The following is an 11,679-nucleotide window of genomic DNA, read 5'->3' on the forward strand; positions in this document are numbered from 1 at the left end:
GGCTTTGTAAAAGATAATCAAAATTGACAAGCTCTTAGCTAGACTAAGGAATGAGACAGACTCAAATGTATAAAATCAGAAATGAAGTAGAACACATGAGCACTGATACCGCACAAATACAAGTAAGTATACAATACTGGTATAAACAATTACACACCAACAATTTGTACAGCCTAGAAGGTATATATAAATTTCTACAACCACACAACCTACCAAGGCCAGATCATAAAGGAACTGTAAATCTGAACAGACCAAGAACAAGTGAGGAAGTAGAATGAGTAGGCAAAGCCTCCCACCAAAGAAAAGCCCAGCACCAGGTAGATTCACTGGTGAGTTCTATCACACATTTGAAGAAGGTTTATACCAGTCCTTCTCAAACTCTTCCAAAAAATTGAGGCACGAGCACTCCCAAGCTTATTTTGTGAGGCCAGCATTACCTTGATACCAAAGCCAGGTAAGGAGGACACTACTAGAAAAACAAACTACCAGCCAAAATGCCTGATGAGTTTACAGCCAAAAATTCTCTACAAAATATAGCAACCAAATTCAGCAAGACATTAAAATGATCATACGCCATGATGAAGAAGGATCTATGTCCGGGATGCAAGGGTATTTCAGCATGCACAAACCAATGACTGTGGTACACCACATTATTGAATGAAAGATGAAAATCACATGCTCGTCCCCACAGATGCAGAAAAGTGCTTGACAAAATTCAATATCCTTTCATAAGACTCTCAACAAAATGCATGTAGAAGGAATGTACCTCAACATAACAACGACCAGATATGACAAGCTCACAGCTAACAACATACTCAACAGGAAAGGCTAAAAGCTTTTCCCCTAATATCAGGGACAAAAAAAGGGTGCCCACTCCCACCACTTCTCTTCAGGGTAGCACTGGAAGTCCCAGCTGGAACAATTAGGCCGTGAAAAGAAGTAAAAGGCATCCAACTCAGAAAGGGAGAAGTAAAATTGTTTCTGTTTGCAGATGAAGTGGTCCTATATATAGTAAATCTTAAAGACTGTATCAAAGAACTGTTAGACCTAAAACAACTTGGTAAGGTTGCAAGCTACAAAATCAACATGCAGAAATCAGGCATGTTCCTGTACACTAAGAGCAGACTATCTGAAAAATAAAGAAAGATGGATGTTTATTTCAACTTTGCCATTGCGTCTAAGACACTAACGTGGTCAGGCCGATCAAGTTAAAAAGTTTAATAAGCAATTAAATATACAAGATAGAAACTGAAAGGAAGGAATGGCTGTAAATCAGGAGTTTATAAAAAATATGCACAAAATTTATATTTGTATTGGTAGGAGTACTTGACATATATACATATGCATGTGCACATAGTCTGTCTGGACAAAGTCCAACCATTTTTAATATGGTGAGTACGGTATGTGTGAGATCTATGTAACCTGGCAGCCAAGGAGAATGGAGTGGAATTCTAATGTGTAAACAAGGAAGGCTTCACTGTACTAGCTGGTAGAGGCAGTAGACACCATTGAGTGAGCATGTGTACCGTGTGGCTGTCACATTCAAAATGACTGAGCAATTGGAGCAACAAGTCTGCATCAAATGTTGCGTTCAGCTCGAACGTTCTTATGCAGAAGTTATTCAGATGATTCAGAAGGCCACAGCTCTGGGTAACTGGCAATTGGCAGCTTCATCATGACAACACGCCGCTAATATAACATGTCTCGTGCAGAGGTGTTTGGCAAAACATCAAACCGCTCAGGTGACTCAGACCCCTATACCCCAGATTTAGTGTCTTGTGACTTCTGGCTTTTGCTAACACTAAAATCACCATTGAAAGGGAAGAGATTTCACACTGTTGATGAGATTCAGGAGAATAAGACGGGGCAGCTGATGGTGAGTGGGAGAACTGTGACAGGTCCCCAAGTGCCTGGCTTGAAGGGGACGGAGGCATCGTTGTCCTAGGGGCAGTGTTTCTTGTATCTTTTATCTTCCTCCATGAATGTCTCTCTCTTTCATAGTGCATGGCTGGATACCTTCTGGACAGACCTCTGAGCTCTAACTTCCCATCTCCTCACTGTAGTGGTAGGCAAGCATCACATGGTGATTAATGAAGTAGAAAAGGAATGGGGGAGGGCAGAACAAACCCTATTTTATGCCCTTGGAGATTATTGGGCTGTACACACTTACACAAAATTATTAAAATGTCAGGTGTCTGAGTGTGAAAACTACTCTGTCTACAGAACCAAAGGGTAATATAATATAACATAAAAAAGAACTTGCAGTTTGTTTTACGGTGAGGTTGGCATATCCCCCCGGGGATGGTATGGAGCAGTTGCATTCAACAATGGCCTCCCTCAGCCTGCCTCCTCCATGTGTAGAAGCGGAGCGGAGAAACCCAGTGCGCACTTTAAGAAGCAAGCTGGTGTAAAGGTTTGCTTCCCTTTTTCACATTGTTTTTTTGCATATGAAGTAAAACGGTTTATGTAGAAAAATGTGGACTATATCTAAAGTAAGAAAAAATTAAAATCACCCAGAATTTGAACTTTTAGAGGTAGAAATTCTAAACATTTTGATGTTAAAAATCTTCCAGTGTGAAAACAGCTTCCGGTGTTCTCTTTTTCAATGTAAAAACGAATGCGTGCGCAAGTCCGGCAGCATCATGCATACTCTTGTGTAACTCTTAATCTCAGTAAGGTCAGAGATTCTTTTATCAGAAGATGTTTAATGGCTCCAAAGTTGATTAAATCAGCAATATTAGTTGCTAAAAATCTACTAAGCATTGCTGTGTACGAAAGCTGGATATACTTTAAATGTTCATTTAATCCTCACAACAACTTACCAAAGCTATTTTAACACGAGGAAGCTGAGGCTTAGAGAACTTAAATAACTTTGTCATTGTCACGCGGGCAGTATGCGACATGAACCAGCTTTGTATCACTCCACATACTAAGAATTTTGTCACTATGGACAACTGGCTCATCTATGGAAATAACACAGTTAACTTAACAAATTTTGCATTCTTTAATATTTAGGTGATTTTTGGTGATAGTTAATTTGATGATGTGAAAAAAACATACTACGATGACCCTATTTATAGAGAAATTTATATACACAGGGAGATTATTTCTTTAAGTTAAATTGCTAGAAGCAGAATGGCCCAGTCAAAAGAACTGCGCAATTCTAAAAGACCGTTTTTAATGCTTACTGCCGAATTGCCCTCTAGAAATAGTGAAATAATTTACAGTCCCTACTTTCCTGAAATCTCTTCAGCACTAGACACTGCATTTTTCGGCGTAAAGTTTTCATGCTGTGCCCAGGAAAGGAATAATTCTGTAGTTTTGAAGGAGTAGAGAAGACTCTTTTTTGAAAATCGGGCAGACAAGATCTTGATTTCGTCTACGTGGTATTGCACTGATAAATTAAATCAATTAAATAGTTTGGGGAGGATTGGAACCCTAAAATCAGAATAGATTTTGAAAATTTATGTTAGCGAGAGTTTTCCCCTCTGATTTATTTAAGAACGTAAAGCAAATGCAAACTGGGAGAGGGATTTACCTTGCTTGGCCCGAAGGGAATTCCAATGGCACTGCATCTTCCGTGTGATATCTAACGTCATGTACACGCACGCAAACTTGACAGAAAAGGAGTGATGTTTCAATGTCATTTTTAGTTCTGTGAATATCGTATTACTGTTTGATCTTAACAAATCTTTTCCTCTTTTCTTTCCTAACGTCTTTAGGTAGCTGAAGAACTGAGGTCGGATGAAAATCAGAGAGAGCTAAGGGATGGTGCACTCTGATCAGAAGATGGCTGGGAGTCTCATGATTTGGATTTTATCCCTCAGTTCCTTACTTCTTGGGGCAAGATTCTTCACTTCTTTGCGCTGTATCGTTTACTTCTAAAATAGGTTTTGACCAAGTTAGTGGTTTTCATATAGCTACAGGCATTCTAAGAATATGTCGCTGCAATTTCACTTTCAAAAGGCATTTTGACTATTAAAACATTCAACCGGTAAACTAAAGGTGTTAAGCCCCCAATTTTAGTATGTTTGAGACCACCCAAACACTGTTACATCAGCCTCTTTTTGTGTTTGTTATCCCTGGAATAAAGCTTCTTGCGCTTATATTTGATTGCCTGATGAATGTGTCACTAACTAAGAAGAAAACAGTTCTGGGAAATACTGCCAATGTAGGCCCAGTTCCTCTCACAGAAAACCACCAGTGAATACGGAGGCTGCCATCACAGAAGTGACACATCACAGGCATACTCACCTGGCTGGCCAGCTTCTGGTCACCATCAGTGACTGCTTTCTGCCTCTGTTCTAGGGAATGCATATGGCAGTGCATTTTAATGCTAGTTTGTTTGTGTTTTTTAGATGCTTGTTCCTGGTCTTTGTGTTATGCGTTTCAGAAGCGTCCTGCTTAACTTTTATGTTCATATACATATATATGCATTTTAGGTGGAGTAGAATTACCCCTGCAGCTAGAAATTAATTACTGGTTAGAAGAAGAACATTAAAAAGCAAATGTGAAGATGGAAATGATAATATCGATCAGGCTCACGTTTTTGGATAGATGTGCTATATTGATTATACCCAGAATAAACCAAATCATATTATAAACTACTAAATGCATCTTCAAATTTTATCAACCGAACTGACAACAGTATGCAAGTGAAAACAATATGCAAAAATTCTCTTTAAAGTCACTAAAACACAAGTTTATATTTGTTTGGCAATTCAGGGTTTCAGTGTATTACCGCTGCAGATTAAAGTCTCAGCAAAGAAATGAAAACTTAAAACCTTAAAAGCGCTATTTTTAACCATTATCATTGGGATTTGGTTTTGTGGTAATAAAAGTTACAACACCATTTTAAAATGAAATGTTGTGACTGTAAAAATAAGAATTCCAGATTCTTTCATCAGTATTGTGAGTTCCTCCTACCCAGAGATGGAGTATATTTTCCCACTTCTTGAGTCTGTGCTTGCTTCCCAACTTGCTCTGACTACAAGAATGTTGCTGAAGTCATAGTGTTCGGAGGCAAGGCTTGGAGGTCTTGCCTCTCTTGAAATGCTCGGGCTACCACGAAAAGAAGCCTAGTAACCGAACGGCGAGGAATCATGCAGAACGAGTGGCTTCGCTGACAGTCAGCACCAAGGCCCGAGACAGATGCGTGAGATCAATTTAGACCTCCCGGCCCCAGGCAGGTCATCACCTGATCTATGCAACTACGAGAGTGAACTCAGGCAAGATTAGCCGAGTTGTGAAAAACAGTAAGTTATTTTTTAAACCACTGATATAACATAGCAACAAGTATGGGAGCATATCATACATAACATTTTCTGATAACATGTTCCAGAGAGTATTTGAGAATGTATATTAAACTTGTATGAGTTAAGAAGCTGAAGTTTACGTGCATTCTTGACAATTCAACTTGTGATACTGAAAGTACCCTGGATCTCTCAGTTTTGCCTAATTTATGGTGTGCTCTGGCACACAGAGGTAAAGAAGATCTAATACTCTGTCATGCACATCATTCAAAGGAGCCAGAAAGAAACGATGAGTTAAAAATCTGTTTTCAAACACTACTGATATAGAAATGGCTATGTTGACTGTGTAAGAACAGCGGTGGGGTAGAAAACCCGTCAAGGAATTTGTGGCTCAGAAAAGCTGGTGCCAAAGTGTATGTAATTAGTCGTCCTATGCTGTATAAGACGATCGCTACCTACTAAGATGTCTCCATCCCCAGATGGGGCGCATGCAAGAGACAACTGATGATGTTTCTCTCATATTGATGTTTGTCTCCCCCTCCCTTCCCCCTCTCTAAAAATAAAATCTTTAAACAAAACAATGAGTTCAAATTTTCTTGAAGATATTACAACTGCCCTTAGCCTTTTAAAAGTATTGACTTCAGACAGAGAGGAAGGGGGAGGGAGAGAGCAAGAAAGGGAGAGAGAGAGAGAAACATCGATTTGTTGTTCCACTTATTTACGCATCCATTGGTTGCTTCTTACCTATGTCCTGACCAGGGATCCAACCCACAGCCTTGGTGTATTGGCACAACGCTCGAACCGACTGTACTACTCGGCCAGGGCCAACTGCCCTTAGTCTTACAGACAATATAAATCAAGGATTAAAAAGAAATAATTGTAAGAAACAAGGGCAGAACCTGACTCTTGGTTCCGATTGCAGGGACTCTCATCTGAAAAAGTTCCAACTCTCTGAAATCTTCACTTTAGAATCCTAACAGGAATAAGTCTCTCAGAGAGATGTTACCTGTGGCATTATGCCTTTACCATGGCTAGGGTAAAAATCTGCTTTTGCATGCTGCCACTTTTATTTGAGATTAGCAGGTGAGACATTGCAAAATGTGGAAATTTGCAATTATGGCAGTTTGGCCACCTGGTCTCATTTAAAGTGTCCTTTTCCCCCTCTATGAACCTTTGAATTTCTATTTCCCCACTGACTCCTTAGAGCTAGGGACTCTCTGCTGAGAAGTGTCTCCCTCATTTGCAACTAACTTGTCCAGAGTCAACTAGAGATCCTGTGGTTGGGGAAGACTTAAATCCATGCACAAGCCACAAGGAGTCAAGATTAGGCAACCCACATTTTCCTCCCTCCCAAGACTCAACGCTCAATGAACTTTGGAGCAGCATGTTTCTTCAATCAGCAGCAAATCTTTGAAGGTAGAGTCTCCTTACTGCTCAGTGCATGCAAAGTACTCATCTATCTCACTTAGTCTCAGCCCTGGCTGAGAAACAATGTAAAAATAGCAAAATTTGTTACATTCCTTCAAGTCTCACAGGCCTAGGCACTGAGGCTCTTAGTGGGATGTTTTTCTGGCCTGCAGAAGGAAAGGGAGCTGCATCTGCGTAATAAATTGTAGCAGTCTGCGTCCTGGAAGTCTGCCCTTCCCCTTGCTAAATCCCACCTGGCTGGCACATTTCCTTATAAGATTAACATTAGTGAGTCCTGCAAGCTCTGCGAGACTGGGGAGTCTCCTCAGCGGACCAAGAGGTGCCTGCTGAAATCTACCCATATGTAGAGCCTCCTGCGGCCCAGCCTCTGTGTCTATGGAAACAGCTGTTCATCTCTGGACAAAACCATCATAAATTGCAGTCACCATTCTGCATGAATGGAAACACAAAGCTTCACTCGCAGGCAATAGCAGGAGTCACCTGTTAAGTCAGCTTGGCTAATATAAGCCTCTGCATACCACTGAGGTCAGACTATCCCACCCATACACTACCTAAAATATAAAGCCCAAAGTCACCTGTCCTGACCTCATCAAAAGCCATTCCTTTGTATACATATTTTCTCTGTCCCCTACTTCCATTTCTTTTGCTTTATTTCTCAATGTTAGCAGACAATTAAGCCCTTTTTGGAAGGTCTTCTTGAAGGTCCACCAAGTAGTGCCCTTCTCCTTCTGGTTTCCAAACACATTGAGAAATAAAGTAAAAGAACAGGATGGACGGCATATCCAAATGTCACCATGTCTACCGATAAAGGCTTAATTCAAGACCCAAATGGGCTTTTTTGTACTGAGTCCCACAGTGGAAGTCACAGCACAGCTAGGCCCTGACACGGAGTGTTGTCAATTGTGACATCTAATGGAGGTGAAGAGAAGGCAGTGGTACTAGCTCTACTTAGAAGTACAGTATCAGATTAGCCTCATCATATTGCACTGTTGCACAATTTGAGGAAACATCATTTTGCCCACTACCCTAGAATTTAGCAGGAGTTCAACAGGACCCCTTGTCTAGAATAAGAAATGTCAAAGCAATCGGCCCTTATTCTCCTTGTTAGGGTGTAACCACCCCCTTCTGTTAATTACAGAAGCTCCCTTTCATTTTTCCAGAAACACTGGTTAGGTCTCTACTCACTCAGCAGCCAGTCGGCTGAGCTGCTGTTGGGAAACATGGGCCAGGTTTTGCTTTCTGCCTGCCTAGATTTCCGGAGGCAACTGAGTGGCATTCGGCCTGGGAGATCTCATTTTTGTTGTTGCTGTGTTGTTTTGGTGGTGGTGGCGGTGGCTGCGGCGATGTGTGTGTGTGTGTATGTATGTAGGTATGGCAGTGGAGAGGGAAGACTTTAATGGGAAATACCCTCTTAAAAACTGTGAGATCAGAGCTACGGTAATGGAAATGGGCCTTTGGTTAGCAAATGTGAAATAAAATTACAGGCACTGGCTGAAAGTTTACGGAGGAAATTAGGAAAAAGATAAGACTATTGGAATAAAGCAATAATCTGAAGTAGAAGAGCAGATGGGGAAATACAAATATCCTACACTGAAAATTTGTAATTTGCTAAGAAACTGCGACCTAAACTTTTCTAAATAGAGAGAAAAGGAACTAAGAAAAAGCAGAGATTTATAAGTATAGTGTCATATTTATGAAAAAAAGTCTGCAAACAATAGGGAAACGAAGGCAGTGGTCATCTAACCTGAATGCTGAATTAGACTTTTTTTTTTTAATAGTGAATAGCCTGAGGGATTTTGAACAACTGTGTAATTTAATAGACAGTTTTTTGAAGTGCCCAAAAAATGGTAGACATTTTAAAGCGTATTGTTATTATTTCTATTTTCAGTGAATGAAGACTTTTCTTTCCAGGTGTAAGCCTTTATCTTAAGTAAAGTCACCATATTTGCAGAAGGCAAATTGCCATCCAAGTCTACCAAGAAAACACAAAAAGTAATTATTTAGGGGCCAACCCATCCGTAGTCTCTGAAAAGTTAAGCATGGTTTTACTATCATTCCTGCATTCTCATCGTAAAATCCCATTGATGTTTATCGTGTAATTCTAGTGTTCTGCAAACTACATATGTGTGTGTAAATATATGTATGTATATGAATTCCTACTGCAAATTAACATGCTAGATATTTACTCCTTTATTCTTCATATTCCATTTTCGAGGTCAAAAATAGCACACTTCAAACTTCATTAACTTCGCACTTTATTAAATGTTCTGTTGCTGCTCCAAATCCCCCATGACCCCAACCCTAATCCTTTCCATGCTCAGGAATGGCACAGATTCCAATATCAACACCAATGTTTATTTATAACTGAAAATGGATCACACCATGGAAACATGAAGGATAAAAAGAGGAAAAAAGGAAAGAGAACACCCCCCCCCCCCCCCCCCGCACCACCAAATAATTAAAATAAAACATCTAATCATGTCAAAGATGGGGAAACAAGTAACAATAAAAGTTTTTTCTTAGAAGGTAAGGAACGGAGGTCAAACTAAGTCCTCTGAGGGGAGTGAGGGAGCAGGATCCGCCCGTCGCTCCAGAGCTGACCCTGATGCATCTTCCAGAGGCAGCTCCTCCTCCGGGGCAGGAACCAGAGCGGGTCTGAGGGAGGGGTCTTCGGGCAGGCGCGGCCAGGCCTCAGGCAGGTCAGGAGCTGCTGCGCAGGCGCACCCGGGCTCCGGAGCCATGGCTAGAGCAGCGGCTGGAGGAGGCATGACCCCTGGAGGCGGACAACCTCCGGGTCCGGAGGTGCCGGGAGCGGCCTCCTGCTGTCCTCCTGCATCGGGCTCCTCGGCCTATGAGACAGGTGTTACAGCAGGACCCGGCTCTGCCTCCTGGGCTCGTGCTGGAGTCGCGAGAGGGGAAAAGATCACCCACGTGCCCGCATTTCCACGGGCCCCCCACAGACACGATGCAGCCAGCGCCTTCCAGAGCAGCGGCAGCCCAGGACCCAACCGGGATGACCTCCCCCGCAGCAGCTCAGCAGATGGGGGATCTGAGGCCAGGCTTGGCTTCTGGTCAACCTCTGTGGGTGCTCCCTGTGTGTCTGGCTCCGGCCCACCCCCATAAGCTAGACCCCTGTGTCCCTTTTCACAGCGGAACCCAGAGGCAACACAGGGAGGCCCAAGGTGGTTTTATTTGGGCCAGGCCACCACTCAGATCACACCTGAGGATCCCTAAGTCACCTGTGTGTGTGTGTGTGTGTGTGTGTGTGTGTGTGTGTGTGTGTCAGGGGGCGCACATGGGAAGGCCAGCCCCAGGCAGGAGCAGGTGAGAAGCCTGGTGGGCCGCACATGCTCACACACCAGGTCAAGCCTGGCTGGGAGGATGTGGAGTATGGATGGGGTCACTGCACGAGGTTTATCTCAAGCCCTGGAGGTGAATCCAATTTTCCTGGAGGTCTGTGAAAACACAGGGCTGGGCTTGATCCTGAAGCAGAAAGTCCAGTGGGCAGAAGCAGCAGCAACTAGAGCGAGGCTTGTGGACTCCGAACTGGCTACCGGTCACTGTCATTGCAGAGTTCAACCCAGGTCATGGAGAAGCAACAGGTGGTTGGTGGAGACCCAGGTCCCATCTCTCCCAGTGAGGGAGAGGAGCTTCACAATGCTGAGACCAAGAGGAACCCTGAAATCCCTGTCGCCACCCCAGAATCTGGGGAACCAGGGCCCTTTCATGGACAGAAATGAACATCTCTCCTGAAGGTGTGCAAGCTCCACAGAAAACTGATTTCCAAAACCAACACGGAGTGTATCCCCACGTGAAACAGAAAGGGCAAGATAAACTAGAAGCAAAAAGATGGAGTCCAAGGGTGAGAAGGTGGGGGTGGCAGGGAAGGGCAAGGAAGCTTGTGGTGATGAGTCATGTCAAACACACAGAGAGCACCCACAATGGCTGGTCAGGAGCAAAATTGACCTCACATCACCCATGTGCTGGACTGTCCGCGGGGAGGATGTGCTGGGGTGGGTTGGGCTGAGGCTTACCTGGAAGGCTTGGGCTGTGTCTGTCGAGGGGAGGCACGTGGGAATGCAGGCATGTGGGTGATCTTTTCTCCTCTCACAACTTCAAACCAAAACCAGGAGGATGAAGGGGTCTGCGAACAGCCTGGCCCTGTCTCCAACAGGACTTCAAATTGCATCAAGTGACTTAGTTTAAAATCCTTCAATGGCCTCTCAATGCATGTAAAATGTAGTGTAGACCCCTCTGCTGGCCCCCAAGACCCCTTCTCCCTCTCAGACTTCACTTCTGCAGCTTTCTCCTGAGTTCACGAAATTACCTACTCCAATCTTTTCTTTTTTCAGTTTCTCACATTGAACAAACTCTACCTTATCTTTGAACATGCTCTTCCATCACTCCACCTTTCCCACTGTTCATGTTTGTTATCATTTTATTTTTGCTTTTTCATGTTTGTTTTGTTTTGTTTTGTTTTTTGCTTTTTGCTTTTTCTTAAGCTCTGTGAGGACCAGGAGTCACAGACCTGTGTTTCTGACACACTTTTATACCTCCAGCTGCTTCTGCACTATTCTTGGCACATGATTTCCTAAATACCTGTTGAACAAAGAAACTGTTGAATCAGTATAATTCAAAGCACACTTAGAAATGTTAGTGGGAAACAAGCAGGACATCGATTTCATTGAGACCAGAAGGAAGGAGGAAAGGAGCAGTACAGGTCCACAAGGGTTGTAGCTTTGAGCTAGAAAGATACTTGAAAGCTTTGATTTTTCTCTCTAAATTAGGACAAATCCCCTTACTAGAATTAATGAGTAGGTTAATGGGGTGTGAGGTTTGAAGAAAGACACTGAAATTTGAATCACTACTGCAAGGGATGGAAAAATGACTGAAGAAGATCTAGAAGAAATGGTGTATGGTTCAGGAGTGTTGGAAACCATGACCTTGTAAATGACCTCAATCAGTAGAGTTGAGAGGTTTTCTGCAGCTCTGCTCAGCA

The sequence above is a fragment of the Pteronotus mesoamericanus genome, unplaced genomic scaffold (assembly GCF_021234165.1).
Source record: "Pteronotus mesoamericanus isolate MK-2021 breed Mesoamerican mustached bat unplaced genomic scaffold, CSHL_Meso_final scaffold_21, whole genome shotgun sequence".
Classification (NCBI taxonomy): domain Eukaryota; kingdom Metazoa; phylum Chordata; class Mammalia; order Chiroptera; family Mormoopidae; genus Pteronotus; species Pteronotus mesoamericanus.